Genomic DNA, 12,172 nt, shown 5'->3' with positions numbered 1-12,172 from the left:
ACTAACTCCCAAAGCTTGAATTGACTTCTTGAAAATAACAAGCATTGGCATAGCCAATAGGTCTCGCCTTTGAAGTACTTATTTAAAGTGTTATTTTGTACAACTAAAGTGCAGGGTACATAACAACAACACTAATCAGAGGGTAGCAAAGTAAACTTCTCATGCGCGCTGCCTAGGCGAGACCTAAAAAATTACCATATGCGCAGGGAAATTCCTCCCAGCAAATGGGGGCCCCTGAGTGATTTGCCTACCCAAGACCGATCTGTTTTGCATGTCGGTCGTAGGTAGGGAAATTTAGTGACGGTGGCCCCACCCAAAATCGGCTGGAAAAAGAGCCACTCAGACCTGATGACCCTGTGGTGGCTAGGCTGTTAGCTAGAGGCTTCCTAGCTGAGGCTTGGCCGTCAGAAACCAGTGCTTTAGCTCTAAATAGAGCAAAGGAACAACTAGTTTGGGGGGCAAAAGCACTGCCAATTTACAGAGGTGCTACTGCTGTGCCAAACTTTAAATTACTCTATATGTCTTAAGCACATGCCCAGCACTCACCGGCCATACATCACATACTCTGTACAGACTACCTCTACAGCACACACTAAGTACTTAAAGGCTCTACAGCACACACTCACCACATTCAAGCACACAACATACTCTACAGATAATGACTCATAGGAACACACTCAATACAGACTACAGCACAAACACAGTATGTGGAAACTTTCAAGAACACACACAGCCTATCCAGAGTGTAAATCACAACCAACGCAACTACACTCTACAGAGCACATACACACCAACTCTGAAGAACATACACAGCACATACAAACTCTAAAACACTTAACACGGATCTCATTCTACAGCACACAGAGTTCCGAAGTTACACTACAACACACCCAAGCAATATAATGCACTTCAGAGCACTCACAAATCAAATGTGCAACACTTTTAACACATGCACACAGCATCTTTCAGCACACTCACAAGCCAGCACTTTACAGAACAGTCTACAAAACTGTATACACACACAGAATTCTATAGCATCCACCACACACATCAACACGGACACAGGTATTCTAAAGGAACACACACAGAATTAAACATACAGCTTGGCCTGCATTCAAAGCATTCTGCAGCACGCACACACACCTGTAGAGCACACATACAACACATGCATATAGCCTCCTTGCCACACAAAAAACACATTATGTGCACATAGTTTGCATAAATAACACTGTTTAACACACAGATAGAGTGTACAATGCACATACAGCACGCAAAGCAATCATCGGACCACGCAAACAAACCCGACAGTCCTCAAAGCATATACCAAGTACATACACAATGCTCAGCACAGCTCATTCGCATAACATACACACAGCACCCTACAGCACGGACATAACCTGCACTAGCAGCACACATCCTATACTATGTGGCCCTCATGCAGAACAAACAAAGCACTTTAACCTGTTAGCTTAATTTGAGCTAGTGGTTTCCGGTGAGGCACACCAGCACTCATTTTTGGGGACCGGCACTTATTTATCCTCATCAGATATTGACCGCGAGCAAGAGAGAAAAAAACACAAAAAAGGGAAACAGGGCAGAAGAGAAAGACAGGAAAACGGGCACGAGAGAAAGTAGGGACCGGCAAGAGTGAGATAAAGGAACAGGGAATGTCTGGTTAAAAGGGCCTGAGGTGAATTCAGCTATTTTTAAGATCACAGCCAGAGTAGTGCTTTGGCACTGGCACTCATTTGTTTACAAATTAAGCACTTAGTAGAACGGGAAACAACCTTTACAACGCAACTTTTACAACGCACTACCATTACAACGAAACTTTTACAATGCAACATCCATTACAACGCATGCATTTACAACGCAACCATTACAACGCATGACACTACAACGCAAACCACTACAACCCATGCCATTACAACTCAGTCATTACAACGCATACCATTACAACGCATAACATTACCATCCAACATTTACCCTACTGTTGCACCCCCTGGAGTTAGAATAGTAATTTTAACCCCTACACTATCCAACACTTACCCTACTGTTGCACCCCCTGGAGTTAGAATAGTAATTTTTACCCCTACACTATCCAACACTTACCCTACTGTTGCACCCCCTGGAGTTAGAATAGTAAATTTTACCCCTACACTATCCAATACTTACCAAACATGCAATGAAATGTAATGCGTTGTAATGGTATGCGTTGTAAAGGTATTATGCGTTGTAATGGAATGCGTTGTAAATGTAGTTTTTAAAATTTCGTTGTAATGGCATGCGTTGTAATGGAATGCGTTGTAATGGATGTTGCGTTGTAAAAAATGTGTTGTAAAGGTGTGCGTTGTAAAAGTGTGCGTTGTAACGTCATACATCCAGTAGAACACAGACAGCACTTGATATCACAGATATGCAAGTTGCTGTTAAATCGGGCTAACTTCATCTCATCACTGGCGCTCAGGTGGTGCCTCAAAGGTTCATTTTTCACAATGCTCAGATCAAGTGCATTCCAGGTCAAAGTGCAGCTGTGCAAAAGTGTTTTATTTATCCATTCCTTTTCCTCTGCTTGACAGGTCAGGAGGTATGTCTTAGGAATCAGGGTTCCTCCTGAAGAATACAGCTGCAAATGGTTTGTATTGGAGCCACTTGTCATATATGGATTTTTGGACATTAAGCCACGCGTGTCAGAAAGCAAACAAGCACTGGCAAAGTCAACAGGTCCGAACGGGCTGTCGGCCTTTTGGCTTGTTTTCTTTAGAAATGGTTTTGAAAAACTGTTAAAAAAACTAATCAAACATGGCTGCCCCCGCACAAACAAGCGCAAGCTTGGAGTAAAACATATTTTTGTAAAACGCATTGAAGATAGATGTTCTGCCAAATCACAATGTGTCACTGTCTGGTGCACGATATCTGCTCTCGCCACACTGTCGAGGGTACCCCTCACCCGGGACTGTGAGACAGCTGGTAAAGACCCCGTCCAGAGAGACGCTTTAGGAGTGAGCCTGGCATTGACAACCGCTGTTTGCAACCCCTGCATCTAAAGCCACCTGATTGCAGAGGAGACCCCTGCCAGGAGGGGGCCATCATGTTAGCCTGCAACATGGCAACTTTGGGGCATTGAGAGGAGAGAGAACAACCCCTGCCCCTGCTATCAGCCTGGCAAGAAGCTAAGAGGCCTTGTGTTAGCGGTGCAGCCCTGTGTCAGGGGTGCAGGCCCTGTGTCAGGGGTGCAGCCCTGTGTTCAGGGGTGCAGGCCCTGTGTTCAGGGGTGCAGGGCCTGTGTTCAGGTGTGCAGGCCTTGTGTTCAGGGGTGCAGGCCCTGTGTCAGGGGTGCAGGCCCTGTGGTCAGGGTTGCAGGCCCTGTGTTCAGGGTTGCAGGCCCTGTGTCAGGGGTGCAGGCCCTGTGTTCAGGGGTGCAGGCCCTGTGTTCAGGGGTGCAGGCCCTGTGTCAGGGGTGCAGGCCTTGTGTCAGGGGTGCAGGCCTCGTGTGGTAGGGGTGCAGGCCCTGTGTTCAGGGGTGTAGGCCCTGTGTTAGGGGTGCAGGTCCTGTGTCAGGGGTGCAAGCCTTGTCTCAGGTGTGCAGGCCTTGTGTTCAGGGGTGCAGGCCCTGTTTTCAGGGGTGCAGGCCCTGTGTTCAGGTGTGCAGCCCTGTGTTCAGGGGTGCAGGCCCCGTGTTCAGGTGTGCAGGCCTTGTGTTCAGGGGTGCAGGCCCTGTGTTCAGGGGTGCAGGCCCTGTGTTCAGGGGTGCAGGTCCTGTGTCAGGGGTGCAGGCCTTGTGTTAGGGGTGCAGGCCCTGTGTTCAGGGGTGCAGGCCCTGTGTTCAGGGGTGCAGGCCTTGTGTTAGGGGTGCAGGCCTTGTGTTAGGGGTGCAGGCCCTGTGTTCAGGGGGCAGGCCCTGTGTCAGGGGTGCAGGCCTTGTGTCAGGGGTGCAGGCCTCGTGTGGTAGGGGTGCAGGCCCTGTGTTCAGGGGTGCAGGTCTTGTGTTCAGGGGTACAGGCCCTGTGCTCAGGGGTGCAGGTCCTGTGTCAGGGGTGCAGGCCTTGTGTTAGGGGTGCAGGCCCTGTGTTCAAGTGTGCAGGCCTTGTGTTCAGGGGTGCAGGCCCTGTGTTCAGGGGTGCAGGCCTTGTGTTAGGGGTGCAGGCCTTGTGTTAGGGGTGCAGGCCCTGTGTTCAGGGGTGCAGGCCCTGTGTCAGGGGTGCAGGCCTTGTGTTAGGGGTGCAGGCCCTGTGTTAGGGGTGCAGGCCTTGTGTTAGGGGTGCAGGCCCTGTGTCAGGGGTGCAGGCCTTGTGTCAGGGGTGCAGGCCTCGTGTGGTAGGGGTGCAGGCCCTGTGTTCAGGGGTGCAGGTCTTGTGTTCAGGGGTACAGGCCCTGTGCTCAGGGGTGCAGGTCCTGTGTCAAGGGTGCAGGCCTTGTGTTAGGGGTGCAGGCCCTGTGTTCAGGTGTGCAGGCCTTGTGTTCAGGGGTGCAGGCCCTGTGTTCAGGGGTGCAGGCCTTGTGTCAGGGGTGCAGGCCTTGTGTTAGGGGTGCAGGCCCTGTGTTCAGGGGTGCAGGCCCTGTGTTCAGGGGTGCAGGCCTTGTGTTAGGTGTGCAGGCCCTGTGTTCAGGGGGCAGGCCCTGTGTCAGGGGTGCAGGCCTTGTGTCAGGGGTGCAGGCCTCGTGTGGTAGGGGTGCAGGCCCTGTGTTCAGGGGTGCAGGTCTTGTGTTCAGGGGTACAGGCCCTGTGCTCAGGGGTGCAGGTCCTGTGTCAGGGGTGCAGGCCTTGTGTTAGGGGTGCAGGCCCTGTGTTCAAGTGTGCAGGCCTTGTGTTCAGGGGTGCAGGCCCTGTGTTCAGGGGTGCAGGCCTTGTGTTAGGGGTGCAGGCCTTGTGTTAGGGGTGCAGGCCCTGTGTTCAGGGGTGCAGGCCCTGTGTCAGGGGTGCAGGCCTTGTGTTAGGGGTGCAGGCCTTGTGTTAGGGGTGCAGGCCCTGTGTTAGGGGTGCAGGCCCTGTGTTCAGGGGTGCAGGCCCTGTGTCAGGGGTGCAGGCCTTGTGTCAGGGGTGCAGGCCTCGTGTGGTAGGGGTGCAGGCCCTGTGCTCAGGGGTGCAGGTCCTGTGTCAGGGGTGCAGGCCTTGTGTTAGGGGTGCAGGCCCTGTGTCAGGGGTGCAGGCCCTGTGTCAGGGGTGCAGGCCTTGTGTCAGGGGTGCAGGCCTCGTGTGGTAGGGGTGCAGGTCCTGTGTCAGGGGTGCAGGCCTTGTGTTAGGGGTGCAGGCCTTGTGTTAGGGGTGCAGGCCTTGTGTCAGGGGTGCAGGCCTTGTGTCATGGGTGCAGGCCCTGTGTGAGTGGTGCAGGCCCTGTGTTCAGGGGTGCAGGCCCTGTGTTCAGGGGTGCAGGCCTTGTGTCAGGGGTGCAGGCCCTGGGCCTAGGGAGGAGGCCCCGTGGTCAGGGACGGTGCCCTTCCCTGACAGCTCCATTTTGCTGACCATGATTTATGTTCTTTCAATTCACAGGAAAACGAGTCGACTTAACCTCCATCGATTTCTTTCTGTCGGTAATTACAGTATTGGTTCAGGGGGCGGCAGTGCGCGAGGCGGGGCGTTCAAGCGGCTGAACTCACATCTCTCATGGCCCCCCGGGACGGACCGTGGACCCGTCTCCTCCACTCATGCTGAATGTACAGATGCGCTGGAAGCGCGGGGCCTTCGCCTCTTTACAGGTGTACCGGGTGACGTCACAACTCCCGTGTACCGGGTGATGTCACAACTCCCGTGTACCCGGTGATGTCACAACTCCCGTGTACCCGGTGATGTCACAACTCCCGCCTCCCTGTGTGCAAATACAGCGGACGCCTCTCTCATCAACCCCTGCATAATGCACAACGACTCACCACTAGGTCTGGAGTCTCATCACCGGGGTCAAAGGTACAGGGGTGTTCAGAGAGTGTGCAGGAGCGTGTACCGGGGTGTTTTCACATCTCCCCTCTCCCTGTGTTTAAAGGCCGTGGGCTCCCGCCTCACCGACCCCTGCTTAATGCTCAAAGGCCGACTGGAAGTGGAGGGCCGTCACCGGGGATAAAGGTACAGGGGTGTACGGAGAGTGTACAGGAGTAGACAAAGGTGAACTCGGGTCTCTCCGTCCCTGTGCGTGAAGACAGAGGCCTCCTAACTCACACACATAGGATTAAAGTGCAAATACAGCAGAGTGCTGGAAGGGGTGAGGAATCACCGGGTTACATGTACAGGAGTAAACAGAAAGTAGTATACACGGTACAGCGGCGTGCCCAGGAGTGTTCGTTGGTGAATTCCCTTCTTTCCTGTCCCTGTGTGTGTATTCCGTAGTCCTCTGCCTCACTGAAGCCTTCTTAATGCACAGAGATACCAGGTGTTCTGGAGGAGCGCGGACATCGCCTGGGTCACAGGGGTAAGGGTATACTGAGAGGGTACAGGGGTGCAGAGGGGTGGACTCATATGCGTCGTGTCCCACGGTGAAAGGGCCATGGTGCTCTGCCTCGCCCATCCCTACCTATGTGCAAAGAAAGCAGCCGCACCGGCACTTCAATCAATCAGAGTACTTGTAAAGCGCGCTACTTAACCGTGAGGGTCCCAAGGTGCTGTGGGGAGGGGGGGATGCTGCTACTGCTCAAAGAGCCAGGTCTTGAGGAGTCTTCTGAAGGCGAGTAGGTCTTGGGTCTGCCGTATGTGGGTAGGGAGGGTGTTCCAGGTCTTGGCGGCGAGATAGGAGAAGGATCTGCCGCCGGAGGTCGTTCGTTGGATGCCGGGGACAGTGGCGAGGGTGAGGCTGGTGGAGCGGAGCACTGCTGTATAGCTTCCTGGGGTATAGGTACTGGGGTGCACATGTACTGCACAGGAGCACATAAGGTCAAATAATATCGGTGCTGTTCGTGTTTGAACTCCATGGACGTAGAATTACGTATCAACGTATCCTATTTATCTCATAGAGACAGATGACGTCCTAAAACTGTAGGGCGTTGACATGTACAGGTGTATACATAGGTCAGTCCCATCTCTTCTGCACCAGGATCAATGGCCTTCTGTCTCACCAAACTCATCCTTATGCACAAAGAGAGTAGGCGAACAGAGACTGCAGGGTATTCACGCAGTGGTGTCACATGTACAGGAATATACAGGGGTGAGTCATATCTCTCCAGCACCAAGAACCATGGCCTTCAACCTTATCAAACCCTGCCTTATGCACAAACAGAGAAGGTGCGCTGAAACTGCAGGGTACTCACTTGTGCAGGAGTATGCAGGGTTGAACTCCTCACTCTCCTGCCCCATAGACCTTTCATGGTCTTCTACCTCACCAAACCCTGCTAAATGCACAAAGATACGAAATATGCTGAAACTGCAGGGTAATTTAACTGGGTCACAGGGGTTACGGAGAGTGCAGACATATATGCCTGATCAATGCAGGTATAGGGGTGCAGAAGAGGGTATAAACATATACAAAAAAATTTCTAGGAAGTATACCGATGGTTCACATTTTAAAAAGTATTTTTGAAGTGTACAGGCGTCCTGAGTGCAGGTATGTGCACATGAATGTATTTGTGGTGTGCAGCGATACATCTATAATAGCCAACATCAGTCGTTCATAAACTGAGGTCCTAGGACCCCTGGTGGTCCACGAGGCCTACCCAGGGGTCGGCGACTGCTTTACAAAATTAAATAATAGTAAAATGAATACAAGTACATTGGTAAAGCATATACAAATAAAGAAGCACAATTAAAATTGTAAAACCTTTTTCTACATTTCATTGTGAATTATACAATAGATTTTAATATTTGAACATTTGTTTGGTGTATACTTATTTTTTGTATTCTTGTGTATTTTGAGGTTCAAATCGTATAAATTGCCCAGGTCGGGGTTCCCGGTTTCCAGAAATGATTCAGTGGGGGGGTTCCTAAATTCCAGTATTGCTTCAGTGGGGGACCACATAAATAAAAAGGTTAAGAACCACTGACCTACAGTGTCGCACAGTACTGTAAAAGAGTCAAGTGGGAATACAGTGATAGGTGTGAGACCACATAAAGTGTGCATGGTGCATAGGAATAACACGTGTCTGTTATTAACTGAAACAGTGGCACAGTACTATGGAAGAGGTGTACATTGTTGCCCACAAGTTTACAGGTGTGTCTAGGCATTATCACTAAAATCACCTACATTTAAACAAAGAATTCGCATTCCATTGAAATTAAATTTACCTTTAGAAAAGAAGACAATTAGTGAAGCATAGAAAAAGGTAAATCAAGTAAAATGCCTACTCAATTCAAGTGCGAACTCGCACAATTTACTGAAGGCACGAATCTTTTAATATGTTCCTTACTGCTGCAATCCGTTTTAAAATTGGTGTAAAACGGGTCAAAAGACAGAGGGCAGGGGGCACAAGGGAAGAGGAAAATATATCATTAATCTTTGTAACTTGTGGAAGTGGTTTGAATTTGACACAATGTTGATGGGGGATACTCTGACGAGAGGGGGCAGTGAGGGTGAAGGGGGGCGGCATGGAGCGCTCGCCTAAAATGTAATAAAAATGTATGGTTTCGTTGGACGTTGTTTTTGGTGCAGCGGTGTATGCCTAATTGGAAACGTGCAATTTATGTGGTATGATTTTCAGTGTATAAAATTAAGTGCACTAATTCTGTATAGATTTAATTAAATTAAATACCGCGCATTCGGCGCTTTAAAGTAGGTGCATTTTTTTTCGGTAGATTAAATTAGGTGAAATGGCAAAGAAACTGTTCAGTGATTAACATGATTGTACAAGAGTCTGCAGTGTGTAACCAGAGCACGGATTTAAAAGCAGCAGACGTTTGTTAATACTCGGACTAACGGTGGCCAAAAGACGAATAGCAATACATTGGCTAGCCCCAAGATGCCCAACTAGGGATAAATGGATGGATGATCTTAAAGAATGGGTGTTGGACTTGGCCCTTTTTGCAGGGTCATCCCAGAACTTTTTGCCTTCATTTGGTATTTTTTCAGACCTGTTGTTGGTGGTTTAAGGACTCTGGGCACTTTATCACTGCTGTTCAGTGTTAAAGTGCATGTGCTCTCTATGGTAAACTTGGTAAGATTGGTCTGCACCTTTTTGGCGTATTTAATTTACCTATCAGTCCCTTGTAAAGTGGTATCTCATAAACCCAGGGCCAGTAAATTAAATGCTACTGGTGGGCTTGCAGTGCTGCTTGCTCCACCCACCAAAGTAGCCTTTCAAACCTGTCTCAGGCACCTGCCTTTGCAGGGCCTGCGCGTGCAGTTTGCTGCCGCTGAGACGTGGCACATAAAGTGGTTGCCATATCTGTGACTCCCCTTTCACTACATATCAGTCACCCCTAAAATAGGCCCTAGCTAGCCTATGGGCAGGGTGCGCTGTAGGTTAAAGGTAGTACATGTGCCTTAACTGTGTGCATGTCCTGGTAGTGACAAACAGCCTCTTTGGTTTCTCACTCCTGTGAGACTGCCCTCTCATAGGACTGCATTGGGGATTCCCTTATATATGTTTCAGTGGTAATTCCTGATATGAGAGGGGTGGCGTGATCAAGTTTGGTATGTTTGGAATAGTGGCAATAAATGCTGTGTAATGTTGTTCGCAGACTTATTATCACTATTTTAGAATTGCCACTTTTAGAAGTGGGCATTTCTGTGTGCTATGTGTCTTTGTGCCTGCCTGTTGTGTATTGCATGTCTGGCTCTGGATGATAGGGGCTGGGGAGGTGCAGTGGCTCCAGAGGGCCTGGGTGAGTCAGCGCTAGGCTGAATGGGCCTGATCTGCATTTGGAGTGGTGGGAGGAGTAGCACCTGAACCTGAATAGGACTGTGCCTGCCTTCCACAATGCTGTCTCGGCCCCCTGTGGTGTGTCTGGGGCCAGAGCCTACACTAACAATAAAGATGTTTATGCAAGTGAAAAGATGTATGTACGTACCCCCAGAACGGGTTTGGACTGGGCACAGAGCCCTGTGTCAGGGGGCAGAACAAAGACACTTGGCATATAAATATTGGGGCTGTGACCCCATGTGTGCGCTTACTTGAAGACAGGACCAAGAGGACTGGTGGGCACTATGAGGAACTGCCACAAAGGACTTCCCTTTGGCTGATGGGTCCTGTGAGCTGGCCTGCTTGGGCCCAGCACACCCTATGTGACTTTGGGGCTCAGCGCGTGGTGAGTGCTGTTTCTCCTTGGAAAGCTCATTTTGAACTGGAAGGGGACTCTACCCACAGCGCGTGGTGAAGCACTCTGGGCTCTGGTGGGACACTCCACTTTGAAGTTTTTGACTTTTTGGTTATTGCTCCCGGTGATTTCTTGATGGAGCGTGTGCAGGTCGGTACTGTTCCCTGCAAGAGTTGAGCAACGGGAGGGTAGAGCCACAGCAACAGAGGCGCTCTCCCTCTCCCTCTGGTGTTCAGGCTCCCTGTTAGTTTGCAGCATCCGGGGGGCTGCTATGTGGCCCTTGGCTGCCAAACCCTGCAGAATGCAGTGTCCGCACACAAGAAGAGCGAAAAGGGAAGGAAGGCATGGCACAGGAAGCCAGGCGGCTGTTGCTTGGTTGTGGGCGGGCCCCCTACCAGGAGGAAATCAAGCCTTGCGACCTCTCCTCAGCTGGGAGCTGCCAAAGGTTAGCCACGGAAGAGTGGAGGGCACGTTGTCTTCTCGAGCCTGAGGAGTGGGCTCAGTCCTCTCCCCTACGGCGGGCGTGGTGGCTGTTGCGGCCAGAAGTTGAAGGGAAGTCAGGCAAAGCCAGACTGACTGTGGATGGAGCTTCTCTCCGGGAGAGGAAGCCAGGCAGGAGCTGTGCCTGGTTGTGGGCGGAGTCCCATGAAGAAGACTCACTCCCTAGAGGCCGGCACGCCCCAATTCCCCAGCGAGGGAGATTTGGCCACCAGACAGAGCTGCTGGAGGTGTGGGGCGAATAAAGAGACTCACGGAACCCCACAACAAATGTCCCCAAAGAGAGCGGTGAGGCCCTGGGAGACCAGAGAGGCCCCGGTGAGTGAGGCCTGCGAGGCACACTGGTTGTGCTTAAATATTGCCACAGCTGCGCCGCAGGGTTGCAGGCAGCTGCAACGTTGGGAGCATTCTCCAAAGAGGAGACAAGAATGGGTTGCACCCCCGCCCCTCATTACATTACGGGCCTGAAGGGGCATTGTTTTAGCTGGGTCTGCAGCTAGGGGGCTAGTGGAAAGCCTTGTGTCCACAGAAGGGACATGCAGTGTGGAGAAGTCCTTACTTTAAACAGAGGCATTGTGGGGAAAGCTCAGGACGTGCCACAGAGGATAAGCCTGCCTAATGTGCACCCCTAGGGTTGGGTAGAACATAATGCTATTAGGTGATGTGTGCACCTAATAAGTGTTCATGGTATTACTGTGCCCTGTTGATAAGGTATAGGCCTAAGGTGGGCCTGATGTGATTATTATATTTTGCGTTATATGCTGTCCGTTATTTGGATTATGCCTAATGTGTGTGTTAGGAGCAATGTTACCAGTAGTTACTGGTTGTGTTCACTAACGGTGACATATATGATGGTTATGACAGTGGCCAAATTGGCCCTGTTGTATATATAATCCCTGTTAAGTCATACCAAGTGCCAGGTGGCACAGTGCATATATGTGATATGTTCTAATGTTTTTTTACGCTAATACAAAGGCAATTTTTATATAACCTTCTGTGGAGTTTCTTTTGTGGTGTGACTAGTGTGTCGCTGCTGTATGAGTGTGTTGCGCAAACACTTTACACATTGCCTCTGGGATAAGCCTGACCGCTCGTGCCAAGCTACCAAGGGGGTGAGCAGGGGTTATCTTCGGTGTGTAACTCCCTTGCCCTGTCTAGAGTGGTGGTTTCTGCCTGGCTTAGGCGCATGCCCTAGCCAACCAGAAATCCCATTTCTAACAATGGGCAACAGCAGAGGAGGAACATATGAGTATAACGAGGAGAGATGAGGAATTACCAGAGGATACTGTTGGCATAGGGAATGATGATACACGAGGTGATGGCTCCAGCTCGAAATACACGGCAAGACCCTAACGGGAGAGAGGGGCAGGGAACGGAGGACAGCCAGAGGACGAATGAACAAACATCTAACACTCTGAATGGTACTGAATAAGGGAATGTAATCAAAGTTGAAATAGAATAATGTTACCTAGAATCTACACCTAGTGTACCACAAGGAACAAC

This window comes from Lissotriton helveticus, chromosome 5_1, assembly GCF_964261635.1.
Source record: "Lissotriton helveticus chromosome 5_1, aLisHel1.1, whole genome shotgun sequence".
Classification (NCBI taxonomy): domain Eukaryota; kingdom Metazoa; phylum Chordata; class Amphibia; order Caudata; family Salamandridae; genus Lissotriton; species Lissotriton helveticus.
The sequence above is the reverse complement of the archived record's forward strand: the minus strand, read 5'-3'. Positions refer to the sequence as shown.